We start from the raw sequence: 27,500 nt of genomic DNA, 5'->3' as shown, positions 1-27,500 counted from the left end.
TGCAGTACATGTTGAGTACCCTTCTCTATAGGCATGCTGAAAGTCTATATCAAAGGCTCTGAAATCTAACAGTACAGTCAACCAATCATCAGTCATTTGTGTCAGTGCAGTACATGTTGAGTACCCTTCTCTATAGGCATGCTGAAAGTCTGATGTTAATTTGTTTACAGAGAAATAGCATTGTATCTGGTCAAACACCATTTTTTTTCCAACAGTTTGCTAAGAGCTGGCAGCAAGCTGATAGGTCTGCTGTTAGAACCAGTAAAGGCCGCTTTACCTCCTGGGTAGTGGAATGACTTTGGCTTCCCTCCAGGCCTGAGGACAAAGGCTTTCCTCAGATTAAATATATGACAGACAGGAGTGGTTATTGAGTCAGCTACCATCCTCAGTAGCTCTCCATCTACAGTACGTTGTCAATGCCAGGTGGTTTGTCAAGTTGGATCGATAACAATCATTTTTCCACCTCTCCCGCACACTAACTTTACAAAAATTCAAACTTGCAATGCTTTTCTTACTTCATTTGTTTTTTGTTATTCATACATGTACATTTAAGTCATTTAGCAGACGCTCTTATCCAGAGCGACTTACAAATTGGTGCATTCACCTTATGACATCCAGTGGAACAGCCACTTTACAATAGTGCATCTAAATCTTAAAGGGGGGGGGGGTGAGAAGGATTACTTATCCTATCCTAGGTATTCCTTAAAGAGGTGGGGTTTCAGGTGTCATGAACACAATTGCTCCCTGTTCGTTGCTGGCATTTCCTGCGTAAGTTCGCCCGCTTTGCCGATGGGAAAAAAATCGTTAAGATAATTGGCCACATCAAATGGTTTCGTGATGAACAAGACGTCTGATTCGTTTTGGAAAAAAGCCAAAGTCGAAGTTGAATTTTGTCTTTTCTGCCCAAAATGTAATTTAAAGTACTCCTAACTTCTTTTCCATCAGTCTTTATGTCATTGATCTTGGCTTCATAATACAGTTTCTTCTTTTATTGAGTTTAGTCACATAATTTGATGGTCCTTCTGTAGCTCAGTTGGTAGAGCATGGCGCTTGTAACGCCAGGGTAGTGGGTTCGATTCCCGGGACCACCCATACGTAGAATGTATGCACACATGACTGTAAGTCGCTTTGGATAAAAGCGTCTGCTAAATGGCATATATATATTATATTATTATATTATTATAATTTCAGTCAGCCAGTCAGAGGTGCAGACAGACTTATTAGCCACTTCCTGTTGCCCCCCCCCATCTCTTTCAACCAATACAGTTTTTACATTCCTCATCAATCCATGGAGCCTTAACAGTCCGATTCTTCAACAGGTGCGTGTTTATCAATAATTGGAAGAAACAATTTCAGAAATTCATCAAGTGCAGCGTCTGGATGCTCCTCATTAATCACATCAGACCAACAAATGTGTGTGTGTGTGTGTGTGTGTGTGTGTGTGTGTGTGTGTGTGTGTGTGTGTGTGTGTGTGTGTGTGTGTGTGTGTGTGTGTGTGTGTGTGTGTGTGTGTGTGTGTTAGCAAGCGAGAGTGTATCATCATTCTCTAGCTGTCCCCATAGTAATGAACATTTCGAGAGTCAGGACAAGACAAACAGGCAGCGTTTCTCAGCCAATCGAAATCATGAATCAGCTGGCATCATTTTGATCAAAGAAATGGCAATTGATAAAAAGGGTCAAACAAAACTAAGTGTAGCTAGTCTTCAGTCTTTCCAGCTTCAGTTTGAAGTGATTGTGTTAGCTGTGTTGTCGGCTGTGTTGTCGGCTGTGTTGTCGGCTGTGTTGTCGGCTGTGTTGTCGGCTAGCTCCTCTGAACAACAGTGTCCAGCTTCAGTTTGAAGTGATTGTGTTAGCTGCTGTGTTGTCGGCTAGCTCCTCTGAACAACAGTGTCCAGCTTCATTTTGAAGTGATTGTGTTAGCTGTGTTGTCGGCTGTGTTGTCGGCTGTGTTGTCGGCTGTGTTGTCGGCTGTGTTGTCGGCTGTGTTGTCGGCTGTGTTGTCGGCTGTGTTGTTGGCTGTGTTGTTAGCTGTGTTGTTGGCTGTGTTGTTAGCTGTGTTGTCGGCTGTGTTGTTGGCTGTGTTGTCGGCTGTGTTGTCGGCTGTGTTGTCGGCTGTGTTGTCGGCTGTGTTGTCGGCTGTGTTGTTGGCTGTGTTGTCGGCTGTGTTGTCGGCTGTGTTGTCGGCTGTGTTGTCGGCTGTGTTGTCGGCTGTGTTGTTAGCTGTGTTGTCGGCTGTGTTGTTGGCTGTGTTGTCGGCTGTGTTGTCGGCTGTGTTGTCGGCTGTGTTGTCGGCTGTGTTGTCGGCTGTGTTGTTAGCTGTGTTGTCGGCTGTGTTGTCGGCTGTGTTGTCGGCTGTGTTGTCGGCTGTGTTGTCAGCTGTGTTGTCGGCTGTGTTGTAGGCTGTGTTGTCGGCTGTGTTGTCGGCTGTGTTGTCGGCTGTGTTGTCGGCTGTGTTGTTAGCTGTGTTGTCGGCTGTGTTGTTGGCTGTGTTGTCGGCTGTGTTGTCGGCTGTGTTGTCGGCTGTGTTGTCGGCTGTGTTGTAGGCTGTGTTGTCGGCTGTGTTGTCGGCTGTGTTGTTAGCTGTGTTGTCGGCTGTGTTGTCGGCTGTGTTGTTAGCTGTGTTGTCGGCTGTGTTGTCGGCTGTGTTGTCGGCTGTGTTGTCGGCTGTGTTGTCGGCTGTGTTGTCGGCTGTGTTGTTAGCTGTGTTGTCGGCTGTGTTGTCGGCTGTGTTGTTAGCTGTGTTGTTAGCTGTGTTGTTAGCTGTGTTGTCGGCTGTGTTGTCGGCTGTGTTGTCGGCTGTGTTGTCGGCTGTGTTGTCGGCTGTGTTGTCGGCTGTGTTGTCGGCTGTGTTGTCGGCTGTGTTGTTAGCTGTGTTGTCGGCTGTGTTGTCGGCTGTGTTGTTAGCTGTGTTGTTAGCTGTGTTGTTAGCTGTGTTGTCGGCTGTGTTGTCGGCTGTGTTGTCGGCTGTGTTGTTAGCTGTGTTGTTAGCTGTGTTGTCGGCTGTGTTGTTAGCTGTGTTGTCGGCTGTGTTGTCGGCTGTGTTGTCGGCTGTGTTGTCGGCTGTGTTGTTAGCTGTGTTGTCGGCTGTGTTGTCGGCTGTGTTGTCGGCTGTGTTGTCGGCTGTGTTGTCGGCTGTGTTGTCGGCTGTGTTGTTAGCTGTGTTGTCGGCTGTGTTGTTGTCTGTGTTGTCGGCTGTGTTGTCGTCTGTGTTGTCGGCTGTGTTGTCGGCTGTGTTGTCGGCTGTGTTGTCGGCTGTGTTGTCGGCTGTGTTGTCGGCTGTGTTGTCGGCTGTGTTGTCGGCTGTGTTGTCGGCTGTGTTGTTAGCTGTGTTGTCGGCTGTGTTGTCGGCTGTGTTGTCGGCTGTGTTGTCGGCTAGCTCCTCTGAACAACAGTGTCCAGCTTCATTTTGAAGTGATTGTGTCGGCTGTGTTGTCGGCTGTGTTGTTGGCTGTGTTGTTAGCTGTGTTGTCGGCTGTGTTGTTAGCTGTGTTGTCGGCTGTGTTGTCGGCTGTGTTGTCGGCTGTGTTGTCGGCTGTGTTGTTAGCTGTGTTGTTGGCTGTGTTGTCGGCTGTGTTGTCGGCTGTGTTGTTGGCTGTGTTGTTGGCTGTGTTGTCGGCTGTGTTGTTAGCTGTGTTGTCGGCTGTGTTGTCGGCTGTGTTGTTAGCTGTGTTGTCGGCTGTGTTGTTAGCTGTGTTGTCGGCTGTGTTGTCGGCTGTGTTGTTAGCTGTGATGTTGGCTAGCTCCTCTGAACAACAGTGTCCTGATGAGAGAGCACATTTTCTATGTCAGGTGAAATCGCTCCTCATTTATCTCATTGTTATGGATGTATCCAAATAAATGTCACTAGAAAACAGCTTCAACAAGTACCAAACGCAGTAGTTGGCTAGCTAGCAAGCAAGGGATGTGAACGTGACTGTAAGTTAGTCGTAGTTGGCTAGCTAGCAAGCAAGGGATATGAACGTGACTGTAAGTTAGTCGTAGTTGGCTAGCTAGCAAGCAAGGGATATGAACGTGACTGTAAGTTAGCCGTAGTTGGCTAGCGAGCGAGCAAGGGATATGAACGTGACTGTAAGTTAGCCGTAGTTGGCTAGCTAGCAAGCAAGGGATATGAACGTGACTGTAAGTTAGCCGTAGTTGGCTAGCTAGCAAGCAAGGGATATGAACGTGGCTGTAAGTTAGCCGTAGTTGGCTAGCTAGCAAGCAAGGGATATGAACGTGGCTGTAAGTTAGCCGTAGTTGGCTAGCTAGCAAGCAAGGGATATGAACGTGTCTGTAAGTTAGCCGTAGTTGGCTAGCTAGCAAGCAAGGGATATGAACGTGACTGTAAGTTAGCCGTAGTTGGCTAGCTAGCAAGCAAGGGATATGAACGTGGCTGTAAGTTAGCCGTAGTTGGCTAGCTAGCATGCAAGGGATATGAACGTGTCTGTAAGTTAGCCGTAGTTGGCTAGCTAGCAAGCAAGGGATATGAACGTGACTGTAAGTTAGCCGCAGTTGGCTAGCTAGCAAGCAAGGGATTTCAACGTGACTGTAAGTTTGCCGTAGTTGACTAGCTAGCAAGCAAGGGATATGAACGTGACTGTAAGTTAGCCGTATTTTGCTAGCGAGCAAGCAAGGGATATGAACGTGACTGTAAGTTAGCCGTAGTTGGCTAGCTAGCAAGCAAGGGATATGAACGTGTCTGTAAGTTAGCCGTAGTTGGCTAGCTAGCAAGCAAGGGATATGAACGTGACTGTAAGTTAGCCGTACTTGGCTAGCTAGCAAGCAAGGGATATGAACGTGGCTGTAAGTTAGCCGTAGTTGGCTAGCGAGCAAGCAAGGGTTATGAACGTGACTGTAAGTTAGCCGTAGTTGGCTAGCTAGCAAGCAAGGGATATCAACGTGACTGTAAGTTAGCCGTAGTTGGCTAGCTAGCAAGCAAGGGATATGAACGTGGCTGTAAGTTAGCCGTAGTTGGCTTGCTAGCAAGCAATGGATATGAATGTGACTGTAAGTTAGCCGCAGTTGGCTAGCTAGCAAGCAAGGGATGTGAACGTTGCCGTCCAGTATGGCAATAGAACATTTAGAATGAACGACTGCTTCGCGTCCATAGATACAGAACATTTAGAATGAACGACTGCTTCATGTCCATAGATACAGAACATTTAGAATGAACGACTGCTTCGCGTCCATAGATACAGAACATTTAGAATGAACGACTGCTTCGCGTCCATAGATACAGAACATTTAGAATGAACGACTGCTTCGCGTCCATAGATACACAGAACAAAAAGACTGAACGACTGGGTCGCGTCTCTAGCAACCGAACCGATAGAAGTAACGATAGCAACGGTGTGGCTGAACTATTATCTTGTGGAAGGATGAAATAGTATGACATAAATCCTAATAAAATAAAGTTTCCCCTTGTATAAAAGTGATTGTACCCTCAACGTCAGTGTTTGGAGGGATAAATCGGTTGGTCTCGACTTCGTCTCGGGCCTAACCACAACCGTGCCAATATATCCCTCCAAACATCGCTTTTGTCAGGCATTATCACTTAAATGTCAGAGAAGGAGTATCAGTCATGTTGGTGTGTGTGTGTACAATTTCAAAGGTGTGTGTGTGTGTGTGTGTGTGTGTGTGTGTGTGTGTGTGTGTGTGTGTGTGTGTGTGTGTGTGTGTGTGTGTGTGTGTGTGTGTGTGTGTGTGTGTGTGTGTGTGTGTCTGTTGCATATGTCAGAGCCATCCACTGCACCTATTGGTTGCTAATTAGAGCATACTGTCCACTTAGAATGGTCCACTGGTTGACAACACTTCCATGACGTTCTTAATTACACAGCTAAAACGCAACCAACCTTCCATGTAGTGTTGAAAATACCTCTCTCCCTCTCTTTGTTATCCCTTTCTCTCAGGCTCACACACACACACACACACACACACACACACACACACACACACACACACACACACACACACACACACACATGCACACACACACACACACACACACACACACACACACACACACACACACACACACACACACACACACACACACACACACACACACACACACACACACACACACACACACACACACACACACACACACACACACACACACACACACACACACACACACACACACACACACACACACACACATGCAAACACACCTCCACACACATGCAAACACACACACTCACACACACACACACACACACACACACACACACACACACACACACACACACACACACACACACATGCAAAACACACACACACACACACACACACACACACACACACACACACACACACACACACACATGCAAACACACACCCACACACATGCAAACACACACACTCACACACACACACACACACACACACACACACACACACACACACACACACACACACACAGACACACAGACGCAAACACACATGCAAACACACACACACACACAGATAGACACACAGACACACACCAACACGCAAAGACACGCTGTTTACTGAGTCGACAGGGAAAAATATCTCATGGCCTTCTTACAATATCAATATAATTTAGAGTAGACAGATTCCACTCCTCCCTCCCTCCCGGTTGGATAAGCTCTCGCTCACCATAAACTTACCGGATTTGCCTCGTGCGGTCCGTTCAGTCAGTCAGTCTCTCGCTCTCTCTGTTCAGCGCGCGCAAGGAGGGTGAATGGATGTCACCGTGAAGCCTCGTGCGGGAAAAACACATCTGTCTCGGTTTTAACGTGGAATTAACAGAATCAGATCTCCAGGACTTTTAGGATATGTTTTCAACCAATTGAAAACGGACAGTTGGCCTAAATGGACTTGACTAAATCAAACTGAATTCACATCAATATGACGGTCAATGTCTTTACGCTCTAGAACTGTTTCTGTGAACGTTAGGCTTCTGCTCTCTACCAGAATATAAGAGTTTGGCAATATCGTTGATAATGACAATGGCAATATAAAGCAAAATTTAGTTCATAGTGATAATATATACCATGTTACTAGTAGAGCTATATTGGATCGTTCTACTATGGATTGGAGGACTGGACTTGAGTGGATTTGAGTGGATTTGACGTCTGCCTGCGTGTGACAGAAGCAACGGTAGGCTAAGTGTGTGTGTGTGTGTGTGTGTGTCTGTCCCTTCAACAAGCTCTCAGTCTCACTTCAGAATCAGACATTTGTATATAAATGTCAAATGTCGAAGTTTAGGCATTCATTCTGAATGGTTAATGTAAGGGTTAAGGCAACAACAAAAAAAAGAGGGCGTAAGAATTGAACATGCAACCCTCCGAGCCAGAGACCACGGTTTATGTCGTTGCTGCCGAGCGAACAGCAAGTCTACTTGATGGTAATAGCGTTCACAGTTGCCCCAAGTGGCCAGTTCTCAAGTTACCTCCCAACGTCCTGGGTACCTGGATGGATGTACAATTTTGCCTTAGATATTGAGCTCTCGCTCTCTCTGAATCATTTTCTTTCTCTCTCTCTCTCTCTCTCTCTCTCTCTCTCTCTCTCTCTCTCTCTCTCTCTCTCTCTCTCTCCGTCTCTCTCTCTCTCTCTCTCTCTCTCTCTCTCTCTCTCTCTCTCTCTCTCTCTCTCTCTCTCTCTCTCTCTCTCTCTCTCTCTCTCTCTCTCTATACACACACACACAACCTAACATCACTACACTTCATAGCGTCTGTGAGCAGGTGATTAAATATTTAACATTTTTTTAAACGGTCTCTTATCACCTCGCATTCCAAGGATACGCCACTTTGAAAAGAGGTGCGTGTTTGCGCGCGCCTGTGCATACTTTTGTTGCAGGTGGTGACAACTGTATTCGACCGAGGACAATGTTGTGCATGCAGCCTTGATTAAATAGATTTACACGGAAAATAATTGGACAGCAGCGCAAGAATAGCCAAGTACGCCCAAAAAAAAATGGCCGGAGTCTTGGAGAGCTGTCAGTCATTAGGTCGCAAGCACATAAGAACCAATTATAAGTTTGTTCGCGCCACGGGACTCCACGGGAGGTCCATTTTTATTGTCACGGAACATTATTAATTAGTAGGTTAAAGCCAGTAAAATATAGATGATGTCTGTTTGTCCGTGAATCCCCGGCTGTTTTGAGATGCGTTAAGGTGTTGTCATATTGTTGTGTAATGTTGATATCAGAAATGTAATTTAGCTGTGAGCTGAAGACATGCTAAACTACCTAAACTAATGCTCTTAGATCTTTCAGATACAAAGGCCAACTTTTACCTAGAGAGAAATGATGGCAATTAAAATCATACTATTTCTGGTTTTAACTAATAGAAACATCCCAATGTGAAGATATTAGTGAATATACTCCACCACTCGAAAGTTTGGACACACCTACTCACCCAAGGGGTTTTCTTTATTTTTACTATTTTCTACATTGTAGAATAATAGTGAAGACATCCAAACTATAAAATTTACACATATGGAATAATGTAGTAACCCCATAATGGAATAATGTAGTAACCCCATAATGTAGTAATGTAGTAACCCCATAATGGAATAATGTAGTAACCCCATAATGTAGTAATGTAGTAACCCCATAATGTAGTAATATAGTAACCCCATAATGTAGTAATATAGTAACCCCATAATGTAGTAACCCCATAATGGAATAATGTAGTAACCCCATAATGTAGTAATGTAGTAACCCCATAATGGAATAATGTAGTGACCTCATAATGTAGTAACCCCATAATGTAGTAATGTAGTAACCCCATAATGTAGTAATGTAGTAACCCCATAATGTAGTAACCCCATAATGGAATAATGTAGTAACCCCATAATGTAGTAACCCCATAATGTAGTAATGTAGTAACCCCATAATGTAGTAACCCCATAATGTAGTAACCCAATAATGTAGTAATGTAGTAACCCAATAATGTAGTAATGTAGTAACCCCATAATGTAGTAATGTAGTGACCTCATAATGTAGTAACCCAATAATGTAGTAATGTAGTAACCCAATAATGTAGTAATGTAGTAACCCCATAATGTAGTAACCCCATAATGTAGTAATGTAGTAACCCAATAATGTAGTAATGTAGTAACCCCATAATGTAGTGACCCAATAATGTAGTAACCCCATAATGTAGCAACCCCATAATGTAGTAACCCAATAATGTAGTAATGTAGTAACCCCATAATGTAGTAATGTAGTGACCCAATAATGTAGTAACCCCATAATGTAGCAACCCCATAATGTAGTAATGTAGTAACCCAATAATGTAGTAATGTGGTAACCCAATAATGTAGTAATGTAGTGACCTCATAATGTAGTAATGTAGTGACCCAATAATGTAGTAACCCCATGATGTAGCAACCCCATAATGTAGTAACCCATTAATGTAATACCCAATAATGTAGTAATGTAGTAACCCCATAATGTAGTAATGTAGTGACCCAATAATGTAGTAACCCCATAATGTAAAAAACCCATAATGTAGTAACCCAATAATGTAGTACCCAATAATGTAGTAATGTAGTAACCCCATAATGTAGTAACCCCATAATGTAGTAACCCAATAATGTAGTACCCAATAATGTAGTAATGTAGTAACCCCATAATGTAGTAATGTAGTGACCCAATAATGTAGTAACCCCATGTAGTAATGTAGTAACCCCATGTAGTAATGTAGTGACCCCATAATGTAGTAATGTAGTAACCCCATAATGTAGTAACCCCATAATGTAGTAACCCCATAATGTAGTAATGTAGTAACCCCATAATGTAGTAACCCAATAATGTAGTTACCCCATAATGTAGTAATGTAGTAACCCCATAATGTAGTAACCCAATAATGTTGTAATATAGTAACCCCATAATGTAGTAATGTAGTGACCCCAAAATGTAGTAATGTAGTAACCCCATAATGTAGTAATGTAGTAACCCCATAATGTAGTAACCTAATAATGTAGTAACCCCATAATGTAGTAATATAGTAACCCCATAATGTAGTAATATAGTAAACCCATAATGTAGTAATATAGTAACCCCATAATGTAGTAATGTAGTAACCCCATAATGTAGTAATATAGTAACCCCATAATGTAGTAATGTAGTAACCCCATAATGTAGTAATATAGTAACCCCATAATGTAGTAATATAGTAAACCCATAATGTAGTAATATAGTAACCCCATAATGTAGTAATGTAGTAACCCCATAATGTAGTAACCCCATAATGTAGTAACCCCATAATGTAGTAACCCCATAATGTAGTAATGTAGTAACCCCATAATGTAGTAACCCCATAATGTAGTAACCCAATAATGTAGTAATATAGTAACCCCATAATGTAGTAATGTAGTAATATAGTAACCCCATAATGTAGTAATGTAGTAACCCCATAATGTAGTAACCCCATAATGTAGTAACCCCATAATGTAGTAATGTAGTAACCCCATAATGTAGTAACCCAATAATGTAGTAATATAGTAACCCCATAATGTAGTAACCCAATAATGTAGTAACCCCATAATGTAGTAATATAGTAACCCCATAATGTAGTAATGTAGTAACCCCATAATGTAGTAACCCAACAATGTAGTAACCCCATAATGTAGTAACCCCATAATGTAGTAATGTAGTAACCCCATAATGTAGTAATGTAGTAACCCCATAATGTAGTAACCCCATAATGTAGTAATGTAGTAACCCCATAATGTAGTAACCCCACAATGTAGTAACCCCATAATGTAGTAACCCCATAATGGAATAATGTAGTAACCCCATAATGTAGTAATGTAGTAACCCCATAATGTAGTAACCCCACAATGTAGTAACCCCATAATGTAGTAACCCAATAATGTAGTAACCCCATAATGTAGTAATGTAGTAACCCCATAATGTAGTAACCCCATAATGTAGTAACCCAATAATGTAGTAATGTAGTAACCCAATAATGTAGTAATGTAGTAACCCCATAATGTAGTAATGTAGTGACCTCATAATGTAGTAACCCAATAATGTAGTAATGTAGTAACCCAATAATGTAGTAATGTAGTAACCCCATAATGTAGTAACCCCATAATGTAGTAATGTAGTAACCCCATAATGTAGTAACCCCATAATGTAGTAATGTAGTAACCCCATAATGTAGTAACCCCATAATGTAGTAACCCAATAATGTAGTAATGTAGTAACCCAATAATGTAGTAATGTAGTAACCCCATAATGTAGTAATGTAGTGACCTCATAATGTAGTAACCCAATAATGTAGTAATGTAGTAACCCAATAATGTAGTAATGTAGTAACCCCATAATGTAGTAACCCCATAATGTAGTAATGTAGTAACCCAATAATGTAGTAATGTAGTAACCCCATAATGTAGTGACCCAATAATGTAGTAACCCCATAATGTAGCAACCCCATAATGTAGTAACCCAATAATGTAGTAATGTAGTAACCCCATAATGTAGTAATGTAGTGACCCAATAATGTAGTAACCCCATAATGTAGCAACCCCATAATGTAGTAATGTAGTAACCCAATAATGTAGTAATGTGGTAACCCAATAATGTAGTAATGTAGTGACCTCATAATGTAGTAATGTAGTGACCCAATAATGTAGTAACCCCATGATGTAGCAACCCCATAATGTAGTAACCCATTAATGTAATACCCAATAATGTAGTAATGTAGTAACCCCATAATGTAGTAATGTAGTGACCCAATAATGTAGTAACCCCATAATGTAAAAAACCCATAATGTAGTAACCCAATAATGTAGTACCCAATAATGTAGTAATGTAGTAACCCCATAATGTAGTAACCCCATAATGTAGTAACCCAATAATGTAGTACCCAATAATGTAGTAATGTAGTAACCCCATAATGTAGTAATGTAGTGACCCAATAATGTAGTAACCCCATGTAGTAATGTAGTAACCCCATGTAGTAATGTAGTGACCCCATAATGTAGTAATGTAGTAACCCCATAATGTAGTAACCCCATAATGTAGTAACCCCATAATGTAGTAATGTAGTAACCCCATAATGTAGTAACCCAATAATGTAGTTACCCCATAATGTAGTAATGTAGTAACCCCATAATGTAGTAACCCAATAATGTTGTAATATAGTAACCCCATAATGTAGTAATGTAGTGACCCCAAAATGTAGTAATGTAGTAACCCCATCATGTAGTAACCCCATAATGTAGTAATGTAGTAACCCCATAATGTAGTAACCTAATAATGTAGTAACCCCATAATGTAGTAATATAGTAACCCCATAATGTAGTAATATAGTAAACCCATAATGTAGTAATATAGTAACCCCATAATGTAGTAATGTAGTAACCCCATAATGTAGTAATATAGTAACCCCATAATGTAGTAATGTAGTAACCCCATAATGTAGTAATATAGTAACCCCATAATGTAGTAATATAGTAAACCCATAATGTAGTAATATAGTAACCCCATAATGTAGTAATGTAGTAACCCCATAATGTAGTAACCCCATAATGTAGTAACCCCATAATGTAGTAACCCCATAATGTAGTAATGTAGTAACCCCATAATGTAGTAACCCCATAATGTAGTAACCCAATAATGTAGTAATATAGTAACCCCATAATGTAGTAATGTAGTAATATAGTAACCCCATAATGTAGTAATGTAGTAACCCCATAATGTAGTAACCCCATAATGTAGTAACCCCATAATGTAGTAATGTAGTAACCCCATAATGTAGTAACCCAATAATGTAGTAATATAGTAACCCCATAATGTAGTAACCCAATAATGTAGTAACCCCATAATGTAGTAATATAGTAACCCCATAATGTAGTAATGTAGTAACCCCACAATGTAGTAATGTAGTGACCCCATAATGTAGTAACCCCATAATGTAGTAATGTAGTAACCCCATAATGTAGTAATGTAGTAACCCCATAATGTAGTAACCCCATAATGTAGTAATGTAGTAACCCCATAATGTAGTAATGTAGTAACCCCATAATGTAGTAACCCAATAATGTAGTAACCCCATAATGTAGTAATATAGTAACCCCATAATGTAGTAATGTAGTAACCCCATAATGTAGTAATGTAGTAACCCCATAATGTAGTAATGTAGTAACCCCATAATGTAGTAATGTAGTAACCCCATAATGTAGTAATGTAGTAACCCCATAATGTAGTAATGTAGTAACCCCATAATGTAGTAACCCAATATTGCATTAACCCCATAATGTAGTAATATAGTAACCCCATAATGTAGTAACCCAATATTGTATTAACCACATAATGTAGTAATATAGTAACCCCATAATGTAGTAATATAGTAACCCCATAATGTAGTAATATAGTAACCCCATAATGTAGTAACCCCATAATGTAGTAACCCAATATTGCATTAACCCCATAATGTAGTAATATAGTAACCCCATAATGTAGTAACCCAATATTGTATTAACCACATAATGTAGTAATATAGTAACCCCATAATGTAGTAATATAGTAACCCCATAATATAGTAACCCCATAATGTAGTAACCCAATATTGTATTAACCCCATAATGTAGTAACCCCATAATGTAGTAACCCCATAATGTAGTAACCCCATAATGTAGTAACCCCATAATGTAGTAACCCCATAATGTAGTAACCCCATAATGTAGTAACCCAATAATGTAGTAACCCCGTAATGTAGTAATGTAGTAACCCCATAATGTAGTAATGTAGTGACCCCATAATGTAGTAATGTAGTGACCCCATAATGTAGTAATGTAGTGACCCCATAATGTAGTAATGTAGTGACCCCATAATGTAGTAATGTAGTGACCCCATAATGTAGTAATGTAGTAACCCAATAATGTAGTGACCCAATAATGTAGTAACCCCATAATGTAGTAACCCCATAATGTAGTAATGTAGTAACCCCATAATGTAGTAACCCAATAATGTAGTAACCCCGTAATGTAGTAATGTAGTAACCCCATAATGTAGTAATGTAGTAACCCCATAATGTAGTAACCCCATAATGTAGTACCCCATAATGTAGTAATGTAGTAACCCCATAATGTAGTAATGTAGTAACCCCATAATGTAGTAACCCAATAATGTAGTAATGTAGTAACCCCATAATGTAGTAACCCCATAATATAGTAATGTAGTAACCCCATAATGTAGTAATGTAGTAACCCCATAATGTAGTAACCCCATAATGTAGTAACCCAATAATGTAGTAGCCCAATAATGTAGTAATGTAGTAACCCAATAATGTAGTACCCCATAATGTAGTAATGTAGTAACCCCATAATGTAGTAATGTAGTAACCCCATAATGTAGTAACCCAATAATGTAGTAACCCCATAATGTAGTAATGTAGTAACCCAATAATGTAGTAATGAATATTCAGTATGAAAAACATGTAAAAACAGAGAAAATCATAAAGGGGGCAAATACTTTTTTCAGAGCACTGCATTTCTACCCACCGGAATACCCATGACCACAGGTGTCAGCTACTCACAAAGACCTGGTGACCACAAACTCTAAAATACCATGAATCACTCTTGCTTGTCAACGTCAACCCAATAATGTAGTAACCCCATAATGTAGCAACCCCATAATGTAGTAATGTAGTAACCCCATAATGTAGTAACCCCATAATGTAGTAATGTAGTGACCCAATAATGTAGTAATGTAGTAACCCAATAATGTAGTAATGTAGTAACCCAATAATGTAGCAACCCCATAATGTAGTAATGTAGTGACCCAATAATGTAGTAATGTAGTAACCCAATAATGTAGTAATGTAGTAACCCAATAATGTAGTAACCCCATAATGTAGTAACCCAAACCATTTAAATATATCTGTAAAGGCGTGAGTAACTGTCTGCAGTGAAGTCAGGCGCAGGAGAGCAGAAGTGCGTAGCAAACGGAGACCTTTATTGAGGCGGACAAAACACGGCACTCAGAAACCTAAACAAACCATCCTGGAGTACACATACACATACATTTACACATAACAATTCCACAGACAGACATGGGGGGGGGGGAACAGAGGGTTATATGCAGGACGAGTAATGAGGGAATGCAAACCAAGACAAAACAAATGGAAAATGAAAGGTGGATCGGCGATGGCTAGAAGACCGGTGACGTCGACCACCGAACGCCGCCCGAACAAGGAGACTTCGGTAGAAGTCGTGACAATATTTTAGATTTGAGATTCTTCAAAGTAGCCATCCTTTGCCTTGATGACAGCTTTGCACACTCTTGGCATTGTGTCAACCAGCTTCACCTGGAATGCTTTTCCAACAGTTTTGAAAGGAGTTCCCACATATGCTGCTTTTCCTTCACTCTGCGGTCCACCTCATCCCAAATCATCTCAATTGTGTTGAGGTAGGGTGATTGTGGAGGCCAGGTCATCTGATGCAGCACTCCATCACTCTCCTTCTTGGTCAAATAGAACTTATACAGCCTGGAGGTGTGTTGGGTCATTGTCCTGTTGAAGAACGAATGATAGTCCCACTAAGCGCAAAACAGATGGGATGGCGTATCACTGCAGAATGCCGTGATAGCAATGCTGGTTAAATCACTGACAGTGTCACCAACAAAGCACCCCCACACCATCACACCTCCTCCTCCATGCTTCACGGTGGGAAACACACATGCGGAGATCATCCGTTCACCAATTCTGCATCTCACAAACACACAGTGTTTAGAACCAAAAATCTCAATATTAGTTGTATTAGTAATTGTAGCAGTAGTTTTCTATTAATAGTTGTAGCAGTAGTTTAATAAGTTGTATTAGTAGTTGTATTAGTTTTTATGCTGTTAATGTATGTTAATATTCTTAGTATTTCATTGTTATTAGTATTATAAAGTCATTGCAATATTATTACTATTATTTTTATTTTTATTATTATTATTATTATTATTATTATTATTATTATTATTATTATTATTATTATTACTAGTATTATTAGTATTATTAGTAGTATTATTATTATTAGTATTATTATTATTATTACTATTATTACTATTATTATTATTACTATTATTATTATTATTATTACTATTATTATTACTATTATTATTATTATTATTACTATTATTACTATTATACTTATTATTACTATTATTATTATTACTATTATTATTATTATTACTATTATTATTATTATTATTACTATTATTATTACTATTATTATTATTATTACTATTATTATTACTATTATAATTATAATTATTACTATTATTAATATTATTAATATTATTATTACTATTACTATTATTATGATTATTAGTATTATGATTATTACTATTATAATTATTGGTATGATTATTATTATTATTATTAATATGATTATTGCTATTACTATTAGTATTATTACTATTAGTATTATTATTACTAATATTATTATTATTATTACTAATATTATTATTATTATTACTAGTATTATTATTACTAATATTAGTATTATTATTACTGTTATTACTATTATTATGATTATTAGTATTATTATTACTACTATTACTATTATTATTACTATTATTATTACTATTATTATTACTATTATTATTACTATTATTACTATTATTATTACTATTATTATTACTATTATTATTATTATTAGTATTATTATTATTACTATTATTACTACTATTATAATTATTATTACTATTATTATTATTAGTATTATTACTGTTATTACTATTATTACTATTACTATTATTATGATTATTAGTATTATGATTATTACTATTATAATTATTGGTATGATTATTATTATTATTATTATTACTAGTATTATTATTACTATTATTATTATTACTATTAGTATTATTATTACTATTATAATTATTGGTATTATTATTATTATTATTATTAATATGATTATTGCTATTACTATTAGTATTATTACTATTAGTATTATTATTACTAATATTATTATTATTATTACTATTATTATTAGTAGTATTATTATTACTACACTCTAACCACTAAAAGAGTGCTAAAAGAGTATTGTGGTGCCTAGGCAGTGGAATCCCGAATTGAACACACACTCACTCACCCCCACACACACACACACACAAACTGCACACTACACACACGCTACACACACGCTACACATGCACTACACACTACCACACACACTACACCTAGACTATAGACACACTACACACACACAAAGACACTCAGACGCACACTACATACACAGACACACACTACAAACTACTACATAAACTACACCCACACTACACACACACTCACACACACACTACGCACCCACACACACTACACACTCACACACACAAAGACACACACTACACACAAGTGCGCACAGACACACACTTCCTTCCCACAAGTGGTAACATGTAGAGACAGTCAGTTTGCAAAATTACATTATTTAGGTTCTGTGTCACAGCGCTTATTTCCACATTATGGCCATAATAACTGAACGTCAGGGTGTGTGTGGTTCTCTTTGTGTGTGTTAATAAATTAACCTAATAATTGCTGTACCGAGTGTTGCTATGGCGGCAGGCTGACATGGTTTGACCACTGTATTGACACAATTGATGAGTGTGTGTTTATACCTGAACACACACCCACCCACACACTGTTATTAGACCGCTCGCTATAAGTTTAACAAAGGTTGGGGTAGATGGAAGGAAGGAAGATGGTTGGGGTATTAGGAAACGTCACTGGTCAAAGAAGAGGGTGCCATCTGGGATGTATGTATGTCTCTCTCTCTCTCTCTCTCTCTCTATATATATATATATATATATATATATATATATATATATATATATACAGTGGGGCAAAAAATTATTTAGTCAGTCACCAATAATACTTATTTTCCACCATAATTTCCAAATAAATTCATTAGAAATCCTACAATGTGATTTTCTGGATTTTTTTTTTGTTCTTTCATAGTGGAAGTGTACCTATGATGAAAATTACAGGCCTCTCTCATCTTTTTAAGTGGGAGAACTTGCACAATTGGTGGCTGACTAAATACTTTTTTGCCCCACTGTATATATATATATATATAGTTGAAGTGTAACATGTAACATGTAGAGAGACAGTATATATATATATATATATTCTGTATATACCTCCCCCTCCTCTCTACATCTCAGCTAAGAGGTTCAGCTCTTCAATTACCGGCTAGCACATAACATTCTGAGAACCATTTGTTTCGTATGGTTCTGTTCCATAAAAACGTTCTGGGTGCCATGACGACTGCTTGGCTTTGGAACATTGAGGCACATTGAGGAAATATACTTTATATATATATATATAATATACATACTTTTCTTGGTATTTCCTCACGTTAACAGAACGTTTCCTAAAAGTTCAAACATGTCTTAGCATGTTACCACCCAGAAACAGTGACTGTCTTAACATGTTACCACCCAGACACAGTGACTGTCTTAACATGTTACCACCCAGACACAGTGACTGTCTCTACATGTTACCACCCAGACACAGTGACTGTCTTAACATGTTACCACCCAGACACAGTGACTGTCTTAACATGTTACCACCCAGACACAGTGACTGTCTTAACATGTTACCACCCAGACACAGTGACTGTCTTAACATGTTACCACCCAGACACAGTGACTGTCTTAACATGTTACCACCCAGACACAGTGACTGTCTCTACATGTTACCACCCAGACACAGTGACTGTCTCTACATGTTACCACCCAGCCACAGTGACTGTCTTAACATGTTACCACCCAGCCACAGTGAGTGTCTTAACATGTTACCACCCAGCCACAGTGACTGTCTTAACATGTTTACCACCCAGCCACAGTGACTGTCTCTACATGTTTACCACCCAGACACAGTGACTGTCTCTACATGTTACCACCCAGCCACAGTGACTGTCTTAACATGTTACCACCCAGCCACAGTGACTGTCTTAACATGTTACCACCCAGCCACAGTGACTGTCTGTTACCACCCAGCCACAGTGACTGTCTCTACATGTTTACCACCCAGACAGAGTGACTGTCTCTACATGTTACCACCCAGCCACAGTGCATCTCTCAACATGTTACCACCCAGCCACAGTGACTGTCTCTCCATGTTACCACCCAGTCACAGTGACTGTCTCTACATGTTACCACCAGACATAGTGACTGTCTCTCCATGTTACCACCCAGTCACAGTGACTGTCTTAACATGACACCACCAAGCCACAGTGACTGTCTCTGTTACCATCCAACCACAGTGACTGTCTCTACATGTTACCACCCAGACACAGTGACTGTCTCAACATGTTACCACCCAGACACAGTGACTGTCTCTGTTACCACCCAACCACAGTGACTTTCTCTGTTACCACCCAGCCACAGTGACTGTCTAAACATGACACCTCCCAGCCACAGTGACTGTCTCTACATGTTACCACCCAGCCACAGTGAGTCTTAACATGTTACCACCCAGGCACAGTGACTGTCTCTGTTACCACCCAACCACAGTGACTTTCTCTGTTACCACCCAGCCACAGTGACTGTCTGTTACCACCCAGCCACATTGACTGTCTGTTACCACCCAGCCACAGTGACTGTCTCTGTTACCACCCAGCCACAGTGACTGTCTCTGTTACCACCCAGACACAGTGACTGTCTCTACATGTTACCACCCAGACACAGTGACTGTCTCTACATGTTAACACCCAGACACGGTGACTGTCTTAACATGTTACCACCCAGACACAGTGACTGTCTCAACATGTTATACCACCCAGCCTCAGTGACTGTCTCTACATGTTACCACCCACCCACAGTGACTGTCTTAACATGACACCACCCAGGCACAGTGACTGTGTCTTTTACCACCCAACCACAATGACTTTCTCTGTTACCACCCAGCCACAGTGACTGTCTGTTACCACCCAGTCACAGTGACTTTCTGTTACCACCCAGCCACAGTGACTGTCTCTGTTACCACCCAGCCACAGTGACTGTCTCTGTTACCGCCCAACCACAGTGACTGTCTGTTAACACCCAACCACAGTGCCTGTCTGTTACCACCCAACCACAGTGACTGTCTGTTACCTCCCAACCACAGTGACTGTCTGTCACCACCCAGCCACAGTGACTGTCTTTTACCACTCAACCACAGTGAATGTCTGTTACCACCCAGGCACAGTGACTGTCTCTGTTACCGCCCAACCACAGTGACTGTCTGTTAACACCCAACCACAGTGCCTGTCTGTTACCACCCAACCACAGTGACTGTCTGTTACCTCCCAACCACAGTGACTGTCTGTTACCACCCAACCACAGTGACTGTCTGTTACCACCCAACCACAGTGACTGTATGTTACCACCCAGCCACAGTGACTGTCTTTTACCACCCAACCACAGTGACTGTCTGTTACCACCCAGCCACAGTGACTGTCTTAACATGACACCACCCAGGCACAGTGACTGTCTCTGTTACCACCCAACCACAGTGACTGTCTGTTACCACCCAGCCACAGTGACTGTCTGTTACCACCCAGCCACAGTGACTGTCTGTTACCACCCAACCACAGTGACTGTCTCTGTTACCACCCAACCACAGTGACTGTCTGTTACCACCCAGCCACAGTGACTGTCTCTACATGTTACTACCCAGCAACAGTGACTGTCTTAACATGTTACCACCCAGCCACAGTGACTGTCTCTACATGTTACCACCCAGCCACAGTGACTGTCTCTACATGTTACCACCCAACCACAGTGACTGTCTCTGTTACCACCCAACCACAGTGACTGTCTGTTACCACCCAGCCACAGTGACTGTCTCTACATGTTACCACCCAGCCACAGTGACTGTCTCTACATGTTACCACCCAGCCACAGTGACTGTCTCTACATGTTACCACCCAGCCACAGTGACTGTCTCTACATGTTACCACCCAGCCACAGTGACTGTCTGTTACCACACGTTAAAGTTTATTTTTTTGCGTCTTATACTCTCAGTTTTGTACACCAGCTTCAAACAGCAGATTTGTTTTTTTTATTGAAAATATATAAAATATACTCCACAGCAGATTGGATGGTACAATGATTCTCTACACTATTCACTATGCTTCTTTTGTCAAACTGAAATTAAGCAAACTTTTTACATTTTATCAAGCAGCAGATGTGATTTCTACATTTTTTTCACTTCCGTTCTCAGAACATTTTAAAAAAGTTCCGTTTTACCGGTCAGAAAACGTATGGCTTCATTCCCAGAACCAATGGGAAACCAAAAACGTACGTTCCCTAAACTTCCAAGGTACAAAATGTGCTAGCTGGGTTCACACCTATTTTTTTTTCTCTTCCTCTCCCTCTCCTCTCTATTTCTCAGGAAAGAGGTTCAGCTCTTCCCTTCAGGCGAGGTACTGGTACCCCCCCCCCGTAAGTGAGCATTTCACTGGTAGTCTACACCTGTTGTTTACCAAGCATGTGACAAATAAAATAAGATTTGACCTCTGATACAGTTCACCTCCGAGCTTCAGGCGCTCTTACACACACTGTGTGTGTGTGTGTGTGTGTGTGTGTGTGTGTGTGTGTGTGTGTGTGTGTGTGTGTGTGTGTGTGTGTGTGTGTGTGTGTGTGTGTGTGTGTGTGTGTGTGTGTGTGTGTGTGTGTGTGTGTGTGTGTGTGTGCGTGTGTGTTTCCTAGTCTTTAAGTGAAAGCACACGCTTGAACACACAAATTCACTCAGCAAGTTGCCTCCAGCAGTATTCTGTTACCACATGTCACCATCCACCAACGGGGCGGCAGCGTATCCCAGTGGTGAGAGTGTAGTGGTTAGAGTGTAGTGGTGGTAGCGTATCCCAGTGGTTAGAGTGTAGTGGTTAGAGTGTAGGGGTGGTAGCGTATCCCAGTGGTTAGAGTGTAGTGGTTAGAGTGTAGGGGTGGTAGCGTATCCCAGTGGTAAGAGTGTAGTGGTTAGAGTGTAGTGGTTAGAGTGTAGTGGTTAGAGTGTAGGGGTGGTAGCGTATTCCAGTGGTTAGAGTGTAGTGGTTAGAGTGTAGTGGTTAGAGTGTAGGGGTGGTAGCGTATCCCAGTGGTTAGAGTGTAGTGGTTAGAGTGTAGTGGTTAGAGTGTAGGGGTGGTACCGTATCCCAGTGGTTAGAGTGTAGTGGTTAGAGTGTAGTGCTTAGAGTGTAGTGGTTAGAGTGTAGGGGTTAGAGTGTAGTGGTTAGAGTGTAGTGGTTAGAGTGTAGGGGTGGTAGCGTATCCCAGTGTTTAGAGTGTAGTGCTTAGAGTGAAGTGGTTAGAGTGTAGGGGTGGTACCGTATCCCAGTGGTTAGAGTGTAGTGGTTAGAGTGTAGTGCTTAGAGTGAAGTGGTTAGAGTGTAGGGGTGGTAGCGTATCCCAGTGGTTAGAGTGCAGTGGTTAGAGTGTAGTGGTTAGAGTGTAGGGGTGGTAGCGTATCCCAGTGGTTAGAGTGTAGTGGTTAGAGTGTAGTGCTTAGAGTGAAGTGGTTAGAGTGTAGTGCTTAGAGTGAAGTGGTTAGAGTGTAGTGGTGGTAGCGTATCCCAGTGGTGAGAGTGTAGTGGTTAGAGTGTAGGGGTGGTAGCGTATCCCAGTGGTGAGAGTGTAGTGGTTAGAGTGTAGGGGCGGCAGCGTATCCCAGTGGTGAGAGTGTAGTGGTTAGAGTGTAGTGGTGGTAGCGTATCCCAGTGGTTAGAGTGTAGTGGTTAGAGTGTAGTGGTTAGAGTGTAGTGGTGGTAGCGTATCCCAGTGGTTAGAGTGTAGTGGTTAGAGTGTAGTGCTTAGAGTGTAGTGGTTAGTGTAGTGGTTAGAGTGTAGGGGTGGTAGCGTATCCCAGTGGTTAGAGTGTAGTGGTTAGAGTGTAGGGGTGGTAGCGTATCCCAGTGGTAAGAGTGTAGTGGTTAGAGTGTAGTGGTTAGAGTGTAGTGGTTAGAGTGTAGGGGTGGTAGCGTATCCCAGTGGTTAGAGTGTAGTGGTTAGAGTGTAGTGCTTGGAGTGTAGTGGTTAGAGTGTAGGGGTGGTAGCGTATTCCAGTGGTTAGAGTGTAGTGGTTAGAGTGTAGTGGTTAGAGTGTAGGGGTGGTAGCGTATCCCAGTGGTTAGAGTGTAGGGGTGGCAGCGTATCCCAGTGGTTAGAGTGTAGTGGTTAGAGTGTAGTGGTTAGAGTGTAGGGGTGGTACCGTATCCCAGTGGTTAGAGTGTAGTGGTTAGAGTGTAGTGCTTAGAGTGTAGTGGTTAGAGTGTAGGGGTGGTAGCGTATCCCAGTGGTTAGAGTGTAGTGGTTCGAGTGTAGTGGTTAGAGTGTGTAGTGGTTCCCAGTGGTTAGAGTGTAGTGGTTAGGGGTGGTTAGAGTGTAGGGGTGGTCGTATCCCAGTGGTTAGAGTGTAGTGGTTAGAGTGTAGTGCTTAGTGTAGTGGTTAGAGTGTAGGGGTTAGAGTGTAGTGGTTATCCCAGTGTTTAGAGTGTAGTGGTTTAGTGTTTAGAGTGTAGTGCTTAGAGTGAAGTGGTTAGAGTGTAGGGGTGGTACCGTATCCCAGTGGTTAGAGTGTAGTGGTTAGAGTGTAGTGCTTAGAGTGAAGTGGTTAGAGTGTAGGGGTGGTAGCGTATCCCAGTGGTTAGAGTGTAGTGGTTAGAGTGTAGTGGTTAGAGTGTAGGGGTTAGTATCCCAGTGTAGAGTGTAGTGTTTAGAGTGTAGTGGTTCCCAGTGAGTGAAGTGGTTAGAGTGTAGGGGTGGTAGCGTATCCCAGTGGTTAGAGTGTAGTGGTTAGAGTGTAGTGCTTAGAGTGAAGTGGTTAGAGTGTAGGGGTGGTAGCGTATCCCAGTGGTTAGAGTGCAGTGGTTAGAGTAGTGGTTAGAGTGTAGAGTGTAGGGGTGGTAGCGTATCCCAGTGGTTAGAGTGTAGTGGTTGGTTAGGTAGCGTGTCCCAGTGGTGGTGTAGAGAGTGTAGTGGTTAGAGTGTAGTGGTGGTAGTGGTAGCGTATCCCAGTGGTTAGAGTGTAGTGGTTAGAGTGTAGTGCTTAGTGAGTGGTTGAAGTGGTTAGAGTGTAGTGGGTGGTTAGAGTGTCCCAGTGGTTAGAGTGTAGGGGTGGTAGCGTATCCCAGTGGTTAGAGTGCAGCGTATCCCAGTGGTTAGAGTGTAGTGGTTAGTGGTTAGAGTGTAGGGGTGGTAGCGTATCCCAGTGGTTAGAGTGTAGTGGTTAGAGTGTAGTGCTTAGAGTGTAGTGGTTAGAGTGTAGGGGTGGTAGCGTATAGTGTAGGTTAGAGTGTGTCCCAGTGGTTAGAGTGTAGTGGTTAGGGTGGTATCCCCGTGTCCCAGTGGTTAGAGTGTAGTGGTTAGAGTGTAGTGCTTAGAGTGAAGTGGTTAGAGTGTAGGGGTGGTAGCGTATCCCAGTGGTCCCAGTGGTTAGAGTGTAGTGGTTAGAGTGTAGGGGTGGTAGCGTATCCCAGTGGTTAGAGTGTAGTGTTTAGAGTGTAGTGGTTAGAGTGTTAGAGTGGGGTGGTAGCGTATCCCAGTGGTTGAGTGTAGTGGTTAGAGTGTAGTGGTTAGAGTCCCAGTGGTTTAGTGGTTAGAGTGTAGTGGTTAGGTGTAGGGGTGGTAGCGTATCCCAGTGGTTAGGTGTAGTGGTTAGAGTGTAGTGGTTAGAGTGTAGGGGTGGTAGTCCCAGTGGTTATCCCAGTGGTTGGTTAGAGTGGTTAGAGTGTAGGGGTGGTAGGTATCCCAGTGGTTAGAGTGTAGGGGCAGTGTATCCCAGTGGTTAGAGTGTAGTGGTTAGAGTGTAGTGGTTAGAGTGTAGGGGTGGTACCGTATCCCAGTGGTTAGAGTGTAGTGGTTAGAGTGTAGTGCTTAGAGTGTAGTGGTTAGAGTGTAGGGGTGGTAGCGTATCCCAGTGTTTAGAGTGTAGTGTTTAGAGTGTAGTGCTTAGAGTGAAGTGGTTAGAGTGTAGGGGTGGTACCGTATCCCAGTGGTTAGAGTGTAGTGGTTAGAGTGTAGTGCTTAGAGTGAAGTGGTTAGAGTGTAGGGGTGGTAGCGTATCCCAGTGGTTAGAGTGCAGTGGTTAGAGTGTAGTGGTTAGAGTGTAGGGGTGGTAGCGTATCCCAGTGGTTAGAGTGTAGTGGTTAGAGTGTAGTGGTTAGAGTGTAGGGGTGGTAGCGTATCCCAGTGGTTAGAGTGTAGTGGTTAGAGTGTAGTGGTTAGAGTGTAGGGGTGGTAGCGTATCCCAGTGGTTAGAGTGTAGTGGTTAGAGTGTAGTGCTTAGAGTGAAGTGGTTAGAGTGTAGTGCTTAGAGTGTAGTGGTTAGAGTGTAGTGGTGGTAGCGTATCCCAGTGGTGAGAGTGTAGTGGTTAGAGTGTAGGGGTGGTAGCGTATCCCAGTGGTGAGAGTGTAGTGGTTAGAGTGTAGGGGCGGCAGCGTATCCCAGTGGTGAGAGTGTAGTGGTTAGAGTGTAGTGCTTAGAGTGTAGTGGTTAGAGTGTAGTGGTGGTAGCGTATCCCAGTGGTTAGAGTGTAGTGGTTAGAGTGTAGGGGTGGTAGCGTATCCCAGTGGTTAGAGTGTAGTGGTTAGAGTGTAGGGGTGGTAGCGTATCCCAGTGGTAAGAGTGTAGTGGTTAGAGTGTAGTGGTTAGAGTGTAGTGGTTAGAGTGTAGGGGTGGTAGCGTATCCCAGTGGTTAGAGTGTAGTGGTTAGAGTGTAGTGCTTGGAGTGTAGTGGTTAGAGTGTAGGGGTGGTAGCGTATTCCAGTGGTTAGAGTGTAGTGGTTAGAGTGTAGTGGTTAGAGTGTAGGGGTGGTAGCGTATCCCAGTGGTTAGAGTGTAGTGGTTAGAGTGTAGTGGTTAGAGTGTAGGGGTGGTACCGTATCCCAGTGGTTAGAGTGTAGTGGTTAGAGTGTAGTGGTTAGAGTGTAGGGGTGGTAGCATATCCCAGTGTTTAGAGTGTAGTGTTTAGAGTGTAGTGCTTATAGTGAAGTGGTTAGAGTGTAGGGGTGGTACCGTATCCCAGTGGTTAGAGTGTAGTGGTTAGAGTGTAGTGCTTAGAGTGAAGTGGTTAGAGTGTAGGGGTGGTAGCGTATCCCAGTGGTTAGAGTGCAGTGGTTAGAGTGTAGTGGTTAGAGTGTAGGGGTGGTAGCGTATCCCAGTGGTTAGAGTGTAGTGGTTAGAGTGTAGTGGTTAGAGTGTAGGGGTGGTAGCGTATCCCAGTGGTTAGAGTGTAGTGGTTAGAGTGTAGTGCTTAGAGTGAAGTGGTTAGAGTGTAGGGGTGGTAGCGTATCCCAGTGGTTAGAGTGTAGGGGCGGTAGCGTATCCCAGGGGTTAGAGTGCAGTGGTTAGAGTGTAGTGGTTAGAGTGTAGTAGTTAGAGTATAGGGGCGGTAGCGTATCCCAGTGGTTAGAGTGTAGGGGCGGTAGCGTATCCCAGTGCTTAGAGTGTAGTGGTTAGAGTGTAGTAGTTAGAATATAGGGGCGGTAGCGTATCCCAGTGGTTAGAGTGTAGGGGTGGTAGCGTATCCTAGTGGTTAGAGTGTAGGGGTGGTAGCGTATCCCAGTGGTTAGAGTGTAGGGGCGGTAGCGTATCCCAGTGGTGAGAGTGTAGGGGTGGTAGCGTATCCTAGTGGTTAGAGTGTAGGGGTGGTAGCGTATCCCAGTGGTTAGAGAGTAGTGGTTAGAGTGTAGGGGAGGTAGCTTATCCCAGTGGTTAGAGTGTAGGGGTGGTAGCGTATCCCAGTGGTTAGAGAGTAGGGGTGGTAGCTTATCCCAGTGGTGAGAGTGTAGGGGTGGTAGCGTATCCTAGTGGTTAGAGTGTAGGGGTGGTAGCGTATCCTAGTGGTTAGAGTGTAGGGGTGGTAGCGTATCCTAGTGTTTAGAGTGTAGGGGTGGTAGCTTATCCCAGTGGTGAGAGTGTAGGGGTGGTAGCGTATCCCAGTGGTTAGAGTGTAGGGGTGGTAGCGTATCCCAGTGGTTAGAGTGTAGTGGTTTGAGTGTAGTGGTTAGAGTGTAGTGGTTAGAGTGTAGGGGCGGCAGCGTATCCCAGTGGTTAGAGTGTAGGGGTGGTAGCGTATCCCAGTGGTTAGAGTGTAGGGGTGGTAGCGTATCCCAGTGGTTAGAGTGTAGTGGTTTGAGTGTAGTGGTTAGAGTGTAGGGGTGGCAGCGTATCCCAGAGGTTGGAGTGTAGTGGTTAGAGTGTAGGGGCGGTACCGTATCCCAGAGGTTGGAGTGTAGGGGTGGTAGCGTATCCCAGTGGTTGGAGTGTTGGACTAGTAACCGAAGCAAGGTACAAATCTGTGGTTCTGCCCCTGAACAAGGCAGTTCACCCACTGTTCCTTCATTGAAAATAAGAATTTGTTCTTAACTGACTTGCTGGTTAAATAAACATTAATAAAGTTAAAATAAATAGAAATACAGTGACTGTCTCAACATATTACCACCCAACCACAGTGACTGTCTCAACATATTACCACCCAACCACAGTGACTGTCTCAACATATTACCACCCAACCACAGTGACTGTCTCAACATATTACCACCCAACCACAGTGACTGTCTCAAC

At 42.1% G+C, this 27,500-nt stretch overlaps 1 protein-coding gene across 1 annotated transcript in view; it reads left to right on the top strand.

The window, feature by feature from the left end:
- Positions 1–6,626: 6,626 nt before the first annotated feature.
- The window catches only part of LOC127916346 (neuropeptide Y receptor type 2-like), a 32,560-nt gene continuing 11,686 nt past the window's right edge, over positions 6,627–27,500 (top strand). The window contains 1 exon segment of the mRNA XM_052497991.1: positions 6,627–7,104. The gene's annotated coding sequence lies outside the window, so the exon portion shown is untranslated.

Source organism: Oncorhynchus keta, chromosome 35, assembly GCF_023373465.1.
Source record: "Oncorhynchus keta strain PuntledgeMale-10-30-2019 chromosome 35, Oket_V2, whole genome shotgun sequence".
Lineage (NCBI taxonomy): Eukaryota > Metazoa > Chordata > Actinopteri > Salmoniformes > Salmonidae > Oncorhynchus > Oncorhynchus keta.
The sequence above is the reverse complement of the archived record's forward strand: the minus strand, read 5'-3'. Positions and strand labels throughout refer to the sequence as shown.